The following is a 15242-nucleotide window of genomic DNA, read 5'->3' on the forward strand; positions in this document are numbered from 1 at the left end:
GTTATTCCTGACACCCTCCCACCACCACTCCCAAAGCCTGATCTGATGGTACCCTATGCACTCCCGTAGGACCCTGTACTTCTCTTGTTGTAACCTTTATCATGGTCATTGCCTGTTTAATTATAAGATCTTTGTAGGCAGTAACTACCTCTACCCAGCGTAACTTGATACCCATGGGAACTGACAGTGCCTAGAACCTTGCCTTTCAAGTTGGCAGCATCAGCATCACCCGTGCGCTCCTTGGAGATGCAGCTCTCACTAGCCCTTCCCCAACCCCTAACCTACTCTACCACTGTCTGTACTTTAACAAATCCTGGGGAACTTGTGTGCACATGAAAGTCTGGGAAGCACTTATCTAGGTCAGTGATTCTCAAACACTAGGGAATTTTAAAAGCTGATGCCTGGGTCTCCCCGGCCCTGAGATTCTGACATACATGTTTGATCTGAGGGGAGGGCTTACATATCTGCAGTGTTTAAAGCTTTTCACATGATCTAATAAAGCACAGGGCTTAAGAATAACCCTGGTCTACTCAGGATATACCCCTTGAATGAATGAACTAACATCTATTGAGCATTTCATAGAATCCTCACAACACCCTGTGGATAGGAAATGATACTGTCCCCGTTTCATGGATGAGGAAGGTAAGGTCAGGCAGGGGGGAAAGAATTGCCCCAAGTAGTGGCTGAATCTGAAGCCTACGATCTTTGCTTTGCTCCAAGCTGCCTCCCAGGACAAAGACGAGGACAGTCCTCAGGAAGAAGACTCAGCTCCATCCTGCCTACTTCTCCCCATGCAGGCAGCAGCCCCTGTAGGCACATGGGGAAACAAGCCCCTGGGGGAACCAGGAGGCAAAAACACACATAAATAAAACTTGAACCCCAGTGCCCGCCGTGAAGATTAGGCATATATTTATAAAAACCACCAGAGCCACTGTTCCTCGGTTTCGTGTTTCATTTACGGCGAACACAAATAGCTTCAGCACGAATATCTGGGATCAAAACAGAGCTGAGGTTCCGGAGCATCTGTGCTATAGGAGGTGCAGTATGCACTGAGATAATTTTAGCCGAATGTGTTATAAACAAGATCTGCAGAACCGCGCGGCGGGCTGAGTTTTGAAAACTTAGGATTCTAAATGTATAAATTGTTTGGAACATTTAACATCTAGTCATTAAGCAGTCACCCCCTTGCCCTTCGTTTTCAGCAAGAAGCTTGCAGCACGGCAGCCTCCAGCTGACACCACCTTCCCAAGTATTAAATAGGGACCACTAGGCTGTGATACACATACACACAGAGGCACGAGCACACGCCAGCTGGTCCAGACCGTTCCTTGGAAGGCAGAAACAGCACCAAGGCAAAACATCCGCTCACCGCTGTGCGGCAAAGGCTGTTTCTCAGGGACTGAGGCCTTTTTTTTTTTCGACTGAATTTTTAAAACAGTCTTACACCTCGGGTTCCAAAAAGCCTCCCTAGGATGTCAGGGGGAAAATAGGGAGCCGGGGAGGAAAGAAGAAGGGCACTGGGATGTTTATACATCATGATGTAGTGTCTACACTGCCTGACTAGGCAAGGATACTGTTCCCTTTTTACAGGAGATAAAGCTGAGGCTAGGGAAGTGGCATGCCCAAATCAAAGAACTGTCAGGAAGCAAAGCTGGGATTTAAACAGAAGGGAAATTATTTAAATGGCAGCCAGATGGCAGACAGAGAGTCTTGTACTCACTTGAGTCTTTCCTTTTAGAATACCTGGAACACTTCTTTTTGTCTATTAAACAATCCCTTTTGAATCACAGCACTATGCCTACATAGTAACAAATGGTACAGAAGAGGTTGTGATAACAAACAAGTCTTCTACCCTTTTCCATCCCACCCCCAACCATCCGTCTCATCTGGGAAAAGCAACTTTCAAAAAAAAAAAAAAAGTTTGTCTTTCTGACTCTCTAATGGGTAACTCGATATCTCTAGCTAATTTGCTTTTTTTTTTTTTTCTATCTCTTGGTTTATCATCTTTATACCATGATCAACCCCATGATCTAAAAGATGGGAATTTAGCTCTCTTAGTCTACCCATTTTCTTAAGTAATTGTTTTTAAGTCTTCCAGTTGTTACCTTGAAACTTTCAATGATATGTAAATAATTTACTTCAAACCATTTCTTGCTTACTACTCTTAAACCATGGTTTTTAAATGTGTTTCTTGACTCCCCACTTTGAAAGTGAGAACTCTGCACCCCTACTTTGTTCTTCCTTTCTGCCAGATACACTTTTATTTTCATGTTGTCAAGGTTGCTAGTACTTATATTCTTCACATATAGTACTTATATCCTTCAACCACAGCCAATAACTCTGTATTTCATCCACAGTTTTACTCTAAATACTGAAATTCAAGAAAGAGCATTTATATTATTGTGAGTATGTAAACATTATTCACTGATGAGTCAAGTAATATCTTAGGATTCCGCTTCTTGTCTTAAAATCCAGTGTCAGGACCCCAGGTCACTGGTAGGAGACTTGTCCTAATATCACAGTCAAAATGATTCTTTATTCTAAGCTCTATCAAACACTCAAAATATTGCCATATTTTAGTTTGCTTTGTATTTGGAACATGACTTTCTTACAAATATTTGCTTTTCCTGGAGTTTTTAATTGCTCCCCCCCACCCCCCCGCCCCGCCGCCTTTTTACACTTTATCATATCTTCCTTTTTTTTTTTTTTTCAAATTTTTTATTACTCTACCAGTCTATCAAATTCCCCATTTCCTCTTCCTGACCCAACCAATCTCCTCTCCCTTCTGTTCAGGTGTTTTCTAACCCTGCAACCTCATGGTCATCCTTCCACCTTGGGTTGGCCCACTGTTCCTGAATCCCATGTCTCTCTCTTCCTGGGTTTGCTTCCTTTTTATTGCTAGTGAAAGTTACAGTCACTCAGTTATGTCCAACTCGTTGCGACCCCATGGACATGGGATTTCCCAGGCAAGAATAGTGGAGTAGGTAGCCATTTCCTTCTCAAGAGGATCCTCCCAACCCAGGGATTGAACCCGGGTCTCCTGCATTGCAGGCAGATTCTTTACCATCTGAGTTACCAGGGAAGACTTTTATTGCTAGAGTATTTCCTAAAAGGGGGTACATGGAATGATGAGTCATTGCTTGTCTAAAAAATTCTCTCCCTCATGTTTGACTGATAATAAGGATGGGTTTAGAATCTAAAGTTGAAAATAATTTTCTTTCAGAATGTTAAAAGTATTTTGTCTTAGAACCCGTGTTGCTGATGGAATGGCTAGTGGTAGTCTGATTCCATTCTTATGTTGGTGGACTGCTTTTTCTGTCTGAAATTTTTTAGGATTTCTTCTTTACCTTGATAATTCATGAAGATATGTGTTAGATATGGGAATTTTCTCATTCACCATGCTGGGTACCTTTTAGGTCCTTTCATTGTAAAGATTCTCTCTGGGAAATTCTCTGCTATTTCTTATTTTATTTTATTTGGCTATTAGTTGTGGCACATGGGCTTAGTTGCCCTGTGGCATGTGGGATCTTAGTTCCCCAAACAAGGATCAAACTCATATCTTCTGCATTCAAAGGCAGATTCTGAACCACTGGACCCCCAGGGAGGTTCCTCTGCTGCTATTTCTTTGGCTATTTCCTCTCCTCTGTTTTCTGTGGTTCATACAGAACTTGTCTTTATAATATACACACTAAACTCTAACTTTTTGCTGTATAGTCTGGAATGTGTCTTCAACTGTACATTCCAGGCTTTTTGATGAAATTTTCTATGCAATCATAATTTTAATCCTTCAGTTATTTCTTGTCACCTGATTGCTCATTTTTTCACAACCTGACTTCATTTTATGGCTGTAATATTTTCTAACTGAATATATGAATTAAGGGACCTTTTAAAGTTCTCTCCATTCTCTGAATTAGTTTTGTTTCCTCCAGGTCAGTTTCACTGTTTAGCTTCATCTTTCTCTTTCGTGATGCTGGCTCTCTTCACATGCTTGCTGCTCCTTGGGTGTCTGTTCATATTTATAAATGGAATGGGTGGCTCATGTGGGTTTCCTCTGCTGTTTTGTAAAGAGATTAGTTTTCTCTGAGCCCTCTCACCAACGGAAGATTTTGACTGTGTGGTCTGGTGGGGAGAGGTGGGTTATGTGACTGGTGAGCTTGGTTTTTAAGGCAAGTATGTTGAGAGTCACCTGGAGGCCCCCCCCCCGCAAATGTCAGAATGGGGAGACGTTCACTGTAGTTCACCAAAATGCATAGGAGGAGCTTCAGCTTTCCCAGGCAATATGTTTACTCTCTTTACAAAAGAGCTTTCTGCTTTTCAGCCTGGGATAGATGCTGCAGAAGGTAAAGGGCAGGGCTGGAGAGACCATCGGATGTGATCCCACATGCAGACCTGCAGGTAAGGCATTGCCTTCAGCCGCCTCTCCTGCCTTGACCCGAGGGCAGATTCTCTCCCTGGCCCTCCACTGCCACCTCCTCTGGGACTCTCTTGGAGTGTATTCTAGGCTGTGCCCATTCCATCCGTCGGCCCACTCCCATCTGTTTTCTACCTTTCACACATTTGTTGAAATTCCTGGTTTCCAGAGAAAGATGGTGAACCCTCCCCCTCTCAACAGTTGCTCTTGTGGACTTATTCTTTGTTTAAATTAACTTTTCTCCTTCTATTTTTATTTTGTCAGGATAGGAGGTAGGAGACAAAGGCATGGACCCAGTACATCTTGGACTGGAAGAGCTGAATGCCTGGATTCTACCAGGAGTGACTGATGAGTGCTATATTTTACAGGTTCTAAATAGTAATAGCTTTATGTTAAATAACTTTGTATAATAAAGACAATTTAATATCATACAATTTACATTAATTAAATGATTCTCCATCAAATGATGATGCCTTTAGGCATTTGAAGTAGATTTCAGGTAGATTCCAGTTGTGAGGGCTGTGGGAAATACATTTACCATGTGGCTTTTATTTCTTCACCGCGTTGTTTCTCACAGTGACCCTGTGAAACAGGTGTCATGGCCCACCCTTTGCAGATGAGGGAACTGAAGCTCAGAGAGGTTGAGTTACTTGCTCATGGTCACACAGTCAGCAAGCAGCATTCCCCAGGGAAGTTTCCAGGATTTAGCAAAGCTGAGATCAGATGGCATCTGGAAAAAGAGACTCCAACTTAAGAGAGAGTGAACTCTCAAATGGGAGAAAATATTTGCAAATCATATATTGGATAAGGGATTTGTATTCAGAAGATATAAAGAATGCTTACACCTCAATAACAAAAAAGACAAATAAAAAATTACAAACTGAGCATAGACTTTTCTTCAAAGAAGATATACAGTGACTGATATGTGAATGGTATCTCAATAGAGCTGTTTTTAAAAAGAGAAAAAAACAGATGGGAAAAGAGAGGGAATGAAACCAGAATATCATCATTTCATTTGTGGTGCAGTGCCAGGATGGAGCAGGCAGGATCTAGGCCAGCTGAGGAGGAGGGGACAAGTGGGACCTTATTATGAGTGGGGAGGTAAGTAGAACAGGAGGAAACTAGATAAACAGGGCAGGTCAGTGAATTCTTTTAACAGTTACTCCTGACCCTTTGGGTGGCTGTATCTGCTTTCAGGTGACAGTAATCCTGTGTTATAGGGCGTAGTCCCATTCTAGGAAAGTTCCCCCTACCTACTCCCACCCTACCCCTCCTCTTATAATAACAGTTAACATTAGTAGCAGGCACTGAGATAAACTCTTTCAAAATCTTTTTATGACAGAAAATTTCAAACATACACAAAAATAGGATGAACTCCCACATATTCATGTACTCACTTCAACAGCTATTGATGTCTTGGAGCTATTCTAGCTCCATTTAGGCACCTCTCCCCAGCATGTTCTAAACTCTGTACTTACACATATAGTATTCACCTTGTTGAATTCTCACAACAAACCCATGAGATAGGTACTCTGATCATCCCCATTTTTTAGATGAGGAAACTGAGGCTCCGAGAGATGCGGTCACTTGCCTAAGGAAGTGGCAATGCTAGAATTTGAACCCGGGACCATCTGATTCCAGACGCTGTGTTTTATATTAGCCACAGCTGTGTGTAAAATAGGAGAAGGATGTCTCCATCCCCGCCCCCCACAAACAACCCCCATTTCTAAACCGCTTCGTGCCATCTTGCACCCATCTTGGGATGAGTGTTGACTCAGGGAAGCTAAGTGCTGTCAGTGCCAGGGTGGAAATAGCAGAGTCCAGAGCAGGAGACGTGCTAACACTGACTCTGTGACCTTGGGTAAGTCACTGTCCCTCTCTTGACCTCAAGTTCCTCACATGTCAAATGGGAATAAGACTCCCTACCTCACAGAATTGTTGTCAGATTTCACTGACACAAATAATAAAAGTGGCCGGCACATAGCAGGTGGTCCACAGTTGGTAGCTGTTCAGTTCTTCTGTTTTGTTTTGTTTTAGCAATAGGAAAGTCATATGGAAGGGAAGGTAGGCAATAGAACCTACAAGATAATCTAACTCAGGGGCTGTGGTGTTGGGTAAGCAAAGGAAGCAGGGATGAACTCATCTGTGGGGAGCCCTTTAGAGCTGGAGTGGAACTTCTGCAGAAATCAAGGAGCTTTTTCTCTATGTTTTCTTCTTGGAGTTTGACGGTTTCAGGCTTTTAATGTATTTTGAGTTAATTTTGTGATTGGTGGAAGGTAGGGGTACAGTTTCTTTCTTTAAAAAAAAAAATTTTTTTTTATTTATTTGTGACTTTACTGGGCCTTTAGGCTTCCCTGATAGCTCAGTTGGTAAAGAATCCACCTGTAATGCAGGAGACCTGGGTTCAATCCCTGGATTGGGGAGATCCCCTGGAGAAGGGAAAGGCTACCCACTCCAGTATTCTGGCCTGGAGAATTCCATGGACTGTATAGCCCATGGGGTCACAAAGAGTCAGACACGACCAAGTGACTTTCCCTTTCACTTTATTGGGCCTTTAGTTGCAGCAAGCAAGGGCTACTCTTCATTGCGGTGTGTAGACTTCTTGTTGCAGCAGCTTCCTTGTTACAGAGCATGGGCTCTAGGGTGCACAGGCTCAGTAGTTGCAGGACAAGGGCCCTGGAGCATTCAGACTTTAGTAGTTGCAGCTCATAGGCTTAGCTGCCCTGAGGCATGTGGAATCTTCCCAGGCTAGGGATCAAACCCACGCCCCCTGCATTTGCAGGTGAATTCTTAACCATTGGAACACCAGGAAAGTCCCTAGTTTCAATCTTTTGCATGTGAATATCCCCAACATCTTTTATTGAAGAGACTATCTTTTCCCCATTGAAAAGTATTATTCTCGGCTCCTTTGTCAAACATCAGTTGACCATATATGTGTGAGTGTGTTTCTGGGCTTTTGATTCTGTTACGTTGGCCTATGTGCCTGTTTTTGTGTCAGTACCATACTGTTTTGATTATAGCTTTGTCATATAGTTTGAAATCAGGAAGAATAATGCCTCTAGCTTTGTTCTTCTTTCTCAGGATTGCTTTTGGCTATTTGGGATCTTTTATGGTTCCATACAAATTTTAGGATTCTTTTTTCTATTTCTATGAAAAATACCATTGGAATCTTGGTAGAGATTGCACCGTATCTCTAAATTGTCTCAGAGGGTAAAGCGTCTGCTGGCAATATGGGAAACTCGGGTTCGATTCCTGGGTAAGGAAGATCCCCTGGAAAAGGAAATAGCAACCCACTCCAGTACCCTTGCCTGGAAAATCCCATGGATGGAGAAGCCTGGTAGGCTACAGTCCATGGGGTCGCAGAGTTGGACACAACTGAGCAACTTCACTTTCACTTTATGAACATTTTAACAATATTTATTCTTCCAACTGATGAACATAGGATATCTTTCCATTGGTGTTTTCAATTTCTTTCATCAACATCTTATAGCTTTTATTTTCACCTTCTTGGTTAAATTTATTCCTAAGTATTTTATTGTTTTATTTTATTTTATTGTTTTTAATGTTATTGTGACTGGGATTGTTTTCTTTATTTTTCTGATAGCTCATTGTTAGTGTGTTGATATTTTGGTTTTGTATCCTGAAACTTTACTGAATTTGTTTATTAGTTCTAACAATATTTTTGGTGGCACCTTTAGGGCTTTCTACACATCCCGATTATTTTAAATATCCCATTTTCATGATGTATAAGCTGAGGCTCAGAGTAATTAAAGATCATGCCCAGTATCATAGTTAGAACTCATGTTGTTGTTGCTCAGTTGCTAACTCATGTCTGACTCTTTGCAACCCCATGAACTGCAACACACCAGGCTTCCCTGTCCTTCACTATCTCCTGGAGTTTGTGCAAACTCATGTCCACTGAGTTGGTGATGCTATCTAATCATCTCATCCTCTGCTGCCCCCTTCTCCTTTTGCCTTCAATCTTTCCCAGCATCAGGGTCTTTTCCAATGAGTCAGCTCTTCTCATCAGGTGGCCAAAGTATTGGAGCTTCAGCTTCAGCATCAGAACTCATGGTCCTGACTAAATTCAAAGTCTGCCCAACTCCAAAGTCTTCTTGGCACAAAATATTGCCTCTGCTGTTCAGTCCTTGAAATAGTATGAAGGACTAGATGGTACCCATTGTCGAAAAGCAACAGAGAAGCAAGTTCAGATTATACACTTTAGCACCTGTAGCTTCTTCTGCATCCCAGCTGCTCTGCCCCTACCTGAAAGTATATGTGAGGAGTGGTTGTCTGCATTGAGATTGGGAGTTACCACGTGTGTCTGTGTGTGCCTCTGGGTGTTTGTGTATCCGTGAACACATGGTACATATGTGTGTGCTGCCACTGTGGCGTGTGTTGATATGTGTTTGGGTGATGTGTGAGGGGGAAGTGTGTGTGGTGGGTGTTTTTGTGTGGGGGTGTGTGGCATGTGTGGAGATCTGTTTGCATGGGGTGGTGTGGGTCTTCAGGGCATGGTGTGCAGTGCCTCTGTGAGGGGAGAGAGGAGGAGGGGAGTGTAGTGTGGGGCGTGCTCCAGGAGAAGAGATCCAGTGACTGGTCTTGGGCATGTTTTCCGTCCTCGAGCGTCCCGGCATCTTGCTGACACTGATCTGGGTCTGGGAACATCTTTCCTGAATAAACATGATGTCATTTCCATTCCATTCAGCCTGCGCTGGGACAGCTGCTGTCAGCATCACTGAGGGAAATGCCACCTCGGCCCTGACAGCTGCCACTTGGCACACTTTGTAGAGAGCTTCTCTGGGAAGAAAAAAAACCAGCCAGTCATGCAGATGCTATTTAAAGTATGTTGCATCTTGATGAGAAATGTAGAGGAAGCTAAAGTGTGCTGGAGGAATGGCTTAGGACCCTGGGCTGGGAGAAGGGGGAGACTTGGGTGTCCTTTGCCCTGGATCTGTATATCCTGAGCTAGGTCTAGGCCTGCCTCCCATTTTACAGATGAGGAAATTGAGGCCTAGAAAGGGGGGAAAGGGCTTGCCTAAGATCAGAGAGCAAGTCAGAGTCACAGAACGGAAGAGCTAGAAGTCATGGCCAGAGTTCTCAAATCTAACTCCCACATTATACCAATGGGGAAACTTTGGCCCAGAAAGGAGAAGCAGTTTGCCCAAGTTCATTCAGCAAATCAATGGCAGAGCTAAGGCTGGAAGCAAGCTCTCAGGCATGGGTATTTGACCTTAGGCTTGATGTTGATCAGGCTTCCCCTTTGGCTCAGACAGTAAAGAATCTGCCTGCAATGTAGGAGACTCAGATTCAATCCCTGGATTGGGAGGATCCCCTGGAGAAGGAGATGGCTACCCATACTAGTATTCTTGCTTGGAGAATTCCAGGGACAGAGGAGACTGGCAGGGTACAGTCCATGGGGTGGCAAAGAGTTGGACAGGACTGAATGACTAACACCCTTTTTTGATGCTGATCATCTCTGTCTTGCATACACTAGGAGTTAAATGAATACATGTTAATGAGATTTACATTGCTTTCAATGGCTCAGAAATACAGTGACTGATTTTCTCATCTCTGCCTTTCACAGCCAGGAATATCATGTGCCTGCCTTATCTAGCTTCCCTGGAGTCTGCGACATCCTGGAATTAGTTTCTACTGCAGCAAGAAGTAGATAAGATCTTCCTGGTCAGGCTGGGAACTTCTCACTCCTTTAAGTTGGTGCCTTGAGTGTTCAGCAAGCCCAGGCTTGAGTCTGACACTTCCTGATTCTCCTCCCTGTCCAAACTCCTAACAGTGACATTCAAAGTTTTTCACCACCTGACCTGTTTCCACCTTCCCATGCTCATCCCCATCTCTTCCCACTAACCAGTAATACTATAGTTTCTCATTCTCCCTGAGAAAGCCATGTTCTTTCACACCTCTGTATGTTTTTGCACATGCTTTTCTATAGAAAGACCTTTCTCTGCCTACCAAACTTCTACTCATCCTTCGGGACCCTACTCTAATACCATGGGACAGGCAGAGTAGCTAATCTTGGACTCACCACCTCTTGGAAATCCCTTGGTCACAAATCTTACCACAATGAGTTGAATATAGTGGTCTGACTCCCCTACAAGATCAAGAGCAAACAAAGACAGGAACAGAGGCTGAGCAGTGTCTAACACCAACATCCAACTCAGAGCCTGAAATTAAAAATGTTCTGAGGAAATGTTTATTGAATGAGTGACCCACACAGTGACTTGCTGATGGGCCATGGCAGAAACCCTGGCCTAGAAGGCTAGGGAGAAGTGAAAGAAAGAATGGCATGGCATTGAATTCCAGGCCAAATGAAGAAGTTATCCATGAGCAGTTCATACAATTCAGCCAAGTGTGTCTTTAAGATTTTACCTCTACCCTTTCTGGGCCACCCCTCCCACTGTCTGACAGCTCCACTCACACCCAGTCCTGCTACCTCACTGATACCTAAAGCATCCACCAGGCTTGCTCTTTCTTGGTGCCCCAAGGTTCTTAAATAACTTATTTCTCCCTTATCCTCCAGAAAAATTCCATTATTCTCATTGGGATGGATTGTCTTGGATGATGGGAAAGCAACCTGACTCATAATGATATGTAAAGAAGTAGGACTTTGTTTATCCTTCTTAGAAATCTTCTGCAAAGAAATAAGGAGTGAGAAATATTAGTAATAAAGGGATTTAACAATAAAACGAATTGGAAGTGAACTCAGACAAGGAGCTCTTTCCTGTTTACAAATGCTTTGAATGGCCAGAAATTTACACAATAGATGCTCTATAGTTCCTTTGCTCTTTCTATCATCTCATCTGACTGCTTTAAAATATCACTGTCATTGGCATCCTTCTGACAGAAACCAGTCTCTTTGATATGTAAAGTTCACATAATCCTTGGAATCTTCAACAGTGCTTACTTTTAACTTATGGAAAACTTATTATCTTACTAATTTTTCTTTTAACTTATTGAGAGTATAGCATAGGCAATGCCCTCGGACAAGATAGGAATAGAAAGCTCTCCTCCTGCCTCTTTTGAGTTTCTTTCATTCTCCCTTTTTAATTTTCATTTTTAAAGCATGTGAGATCTCTGTTCCTCAACCAGAGATCAAACCCATGACCCCTGAGAAATCTTAACCACTGGACCACCAGAGAAGTTCCTCCTTCTGCATCTTTTGAAGTAGCTTATCATGGTCATAAAAAGGCAGAATTGGGAGAGGATTAAAGAATATAAGGCTGAGACTTACAAAACATTTGTCAAAGTATTAGGTTAGGACTCAAAATCGGGTTAGGACTCAGACATTGACCAGCTCCAATTACATGGATCACTATGTGATCAATGAATTCTCTGTATATCTGTGAGTCAAATAGTCTCAGACTTAGGTCTTCCCAGGTCTCCCTGGGTCTTCCAAATGTGGGAGAGTGAATGGCAGGACTGATATCCTTATTTCTAAGTAACAGAGTAAAGGAAAGTGTTGATGAATAGCCTTCTTAAAGAAGGGGTCATTGGGCCATGACTGGAGAAGAAAAGGAAACAATTTGAGCTGAGAACCTATATGATGCCATTTAAATATATATATATATATATATATGTTCACAGCTATTACAACATCTCACTAAATAGGGTCAGCAATTTTCAAGGTGTGATTTGCAGGTCCCAGACATCCCCAGGACTCTTTCAGAGATTTTGCAAGTCAAATGTTTTAATAGCAGTACTTAGAAGTGATTTGTCTTTCTTTCCCACAGTTTGATGTTAGCACTGACATTGAACAAGCAAAGGTAAATCAAGGTCGTGTCAAAAACTGTACTAATGATCATTGTATTTTTTATTACCAGATACCGCAGTTTAAAAAGTCAACCTGATGAATCAGTAAAAATTACTAATATTGTTAAGTTTCAACCCTGGAGTAAATATCTTTTTAATATGCTGTGTAGAAAACAGGATGGGATTCCCTGGTGGCTCAGTTGTTAAAGAATCTTTGCCTGCAATGTAGGAGACCTGGGTTCGATCCCTGGGTTGGGAAGATCCCCTGGAGAAGGACATGGCAATACACTCCAGTACTCTTACCTAGAGAATCCCTACGGACAGAGAAGCTTGATGGGTTACAGTCTGTGGGGTCGCAGAGAGTCAGACACTACTGAGTGACTAAGCACTAAAAATGGGGAGTACACAGGAAACCCTTCTGCTGCATGTTTCTTTTTTCAATATTTATTTATTTAGCTATGCCAGGTCTTAGTTGCAGCAGGCAGGATCTTTTAGTGCAGCATACAAACTCTTAGTTGTGGCATGGGGGATCTAATTCCCTGACCAGGGATTGAACCTGGGCCCCCTGCAGTGTGGAGTTTTAGCCACTTGACCACCAGGGAATTCCCTCTGCTGCATGCTTCAGTACAAGGAAAAGCAATGTATGACTATTTGAGTTGCAAGCTCAACTACCCACTTTTTTCCATAGAATACTATTTTCACTTGAAAGTTCTTTCACATGATATATAAATTTTAGTTAATCAGATTTGGGCATTTGACAGACATTTCTTCAAAAATGAAAGAAATGAGCCTGTCACTTCCAGGACAACAATTCTTGGCATTTGTTGTCAATGATAAAATTGAGCTTTCAACGGAAAACTGAGTTTGATAGCTTCCTTACACTTGTAGACTAATGAGATGTTGTCAACTATAACTTTTTGATATTGTATATTGAGCTATGTCACTATTTGGAAGATATGCCTAATACAGTCAGCCAATATTTTCCAAATGATGATGCATGATATTACAAAGTCACGTGTAGGTAATAGATCCATTTAAAATGCAAGACCAGCCAACAGACTTTTATAAAACAGAATATAAAATGTTTATCAATATGATTCAGAGTTTACATTGCAACTAACCTTTTGAAAATGACTACTTGTCAAGTTTTGGTGTAGTAACAAAGAAGAATATCCATAATTATCTAAAAAGGCTATTAAAATACTCCTCTCTTCAACTATGTATTTGCATATCAGATTTTTTTATATAATTCAACCAAAACAGCATATCACAACACATTGACTACCAAAGCAAATATGAATCTAGTTTTTTCCTATTAAGCCAGACATTAAAGTGATTTGCAAAATGTAAAAGAATGCCATATTTTCAACATATTTTTGTTTTGGAAAACATATTTTTCATCAAAATTATGCTATTTATGTTAATAGATAATGGATTTAGTGCTGTTCTTCTTCAATAAATAAATATTCTCAAGTTTTTACTTTTAATATTATTAATAATATAGTAAATATCAATACATATAACTAACATGGCTTCTCTGGTGACTCAGCAGTAAAGAATGCACCTTGAAAAGTAGGAGAAATGAGTTCAGTCCCTGGCTTGGGAAGATCCCCTGGAGAAGGAAATGGCAACACATTCTAGTGTTCTTCCATGGGAAATCCATGGGCAGAGATGCCTGGCAGGCTACAGTCCATGCGGTCGCAAAAGAGTCAGACACGACTTAGCGACTAAACAGCAACAGCTAACTAACATAAATTAAAACTCTTTTTGTTTGTAAAACAATAATTTTAATATAGTAATAGAAGATGATCAATAAATATTTGTTAATTGAATGAAAGTGTCAGAGACAGTCGACTGTGAAATTTCCAAATCTTGGGAAGAAAAGTAATTTTAAGAGTGTAAAGGAATCCAGAGACCAAAATGAGATCCACTGTATAGAGTTATTATCTCCACCTTACAAAAGAGGAAACTGAGGCTTAGGAAGGCACTGGGACTTTTCATCAGTCTCCCAGCTACTCGGTGATAAACCAAGATTTGCACTCATCTGATTCAAAGCCCACATTCTTCACCATTGCTCTCTACATTATTGTCTTGATGTTCAACAAATATAGAATCCTCTTTTGTAGCTTTCAAAAGAGTATTTACTGGGACTTCTCTGGCTGCCCAGTGGTTAAGACTCTGTGCTTCTATGGCAGGGGGCACAGATTCGAACCCTGATTGGGAAATTTAAGATCCCACACGCTGTGCAGTGCAGCCGGTTAGTTCATTAATTAAAAGACAGGCTAAAACACCGTAACTATTTTTGTTCTCCAGAATAATGAGTTGATTCGTAACTACTCAAATAAATTAGCTTTCCTACACTGAATGATTCATATGCTGAAAGGCAAAATTCTCATATCGTTTGTCTTAGTTTGGATTCCTCAAGACAATGAGTTGGGCACAAGGAGGGGCGGGGGAGCCTGGTGGGCTGCCGTCTATGGGGGTCGCACAGAGTCAGACACGACTGAAGTGACTTAGCAGCAGCAGCAGCAGCAGTTTATCTGGGACATGATCCCAGGAAAGATGGTGAGGGAGTAGGGAAGTGACATAGGGAAAATAAAAGGCTGATAAATTGTCTATGGAGGCAGGGGTGATCACTATGGTCAACTGGAGCTGAATCCCCTTGAGGATCCTCAAGAGGATATGCCTTAAAAGTTTCCAGCTGAGGGGCTCTAGTTCCCTGCCCTCCTTGTTGAGGATTTCTGCTAGGGCACTTTTGACTGCTCACAGGTGGGCTGAGCATGGCCAGAGAACACCCTCAGGTGGAGAGATAGAGTAGGCCCTCAGCTTGTAGGGAACTGCCTGCAGGCGATCTTGGCTGAAGGGACATGGGTAAGGCCCTGGCAACATGTGCCCAACAGCCACACCGTTCATTCCTTCATTCAACAAATCCTTATAGGAGTCTCCTCTGTGGCAGGTCCTGTCCGGCACACCAGAGCTACAGAGACCAATGACTGACTCAAGCCCCGCCCTCGTGAAATTACACCTGGGGAGGCTCTCATGACTGTACTTCACTTAGAAGAGT

This window comes from Cervus elaphus, chromosome 11 (genome assembly GCF_910594005.1).
Source record: "Cervus elaphus chromosome 11, mCerEla1.1, whole genome shotgun sequence".
NCBI lineage: Eukaryota > Metazoa > Chordata > Mammalia > Artiodactyla > Cervidae > Cervus > Cervus elaphus.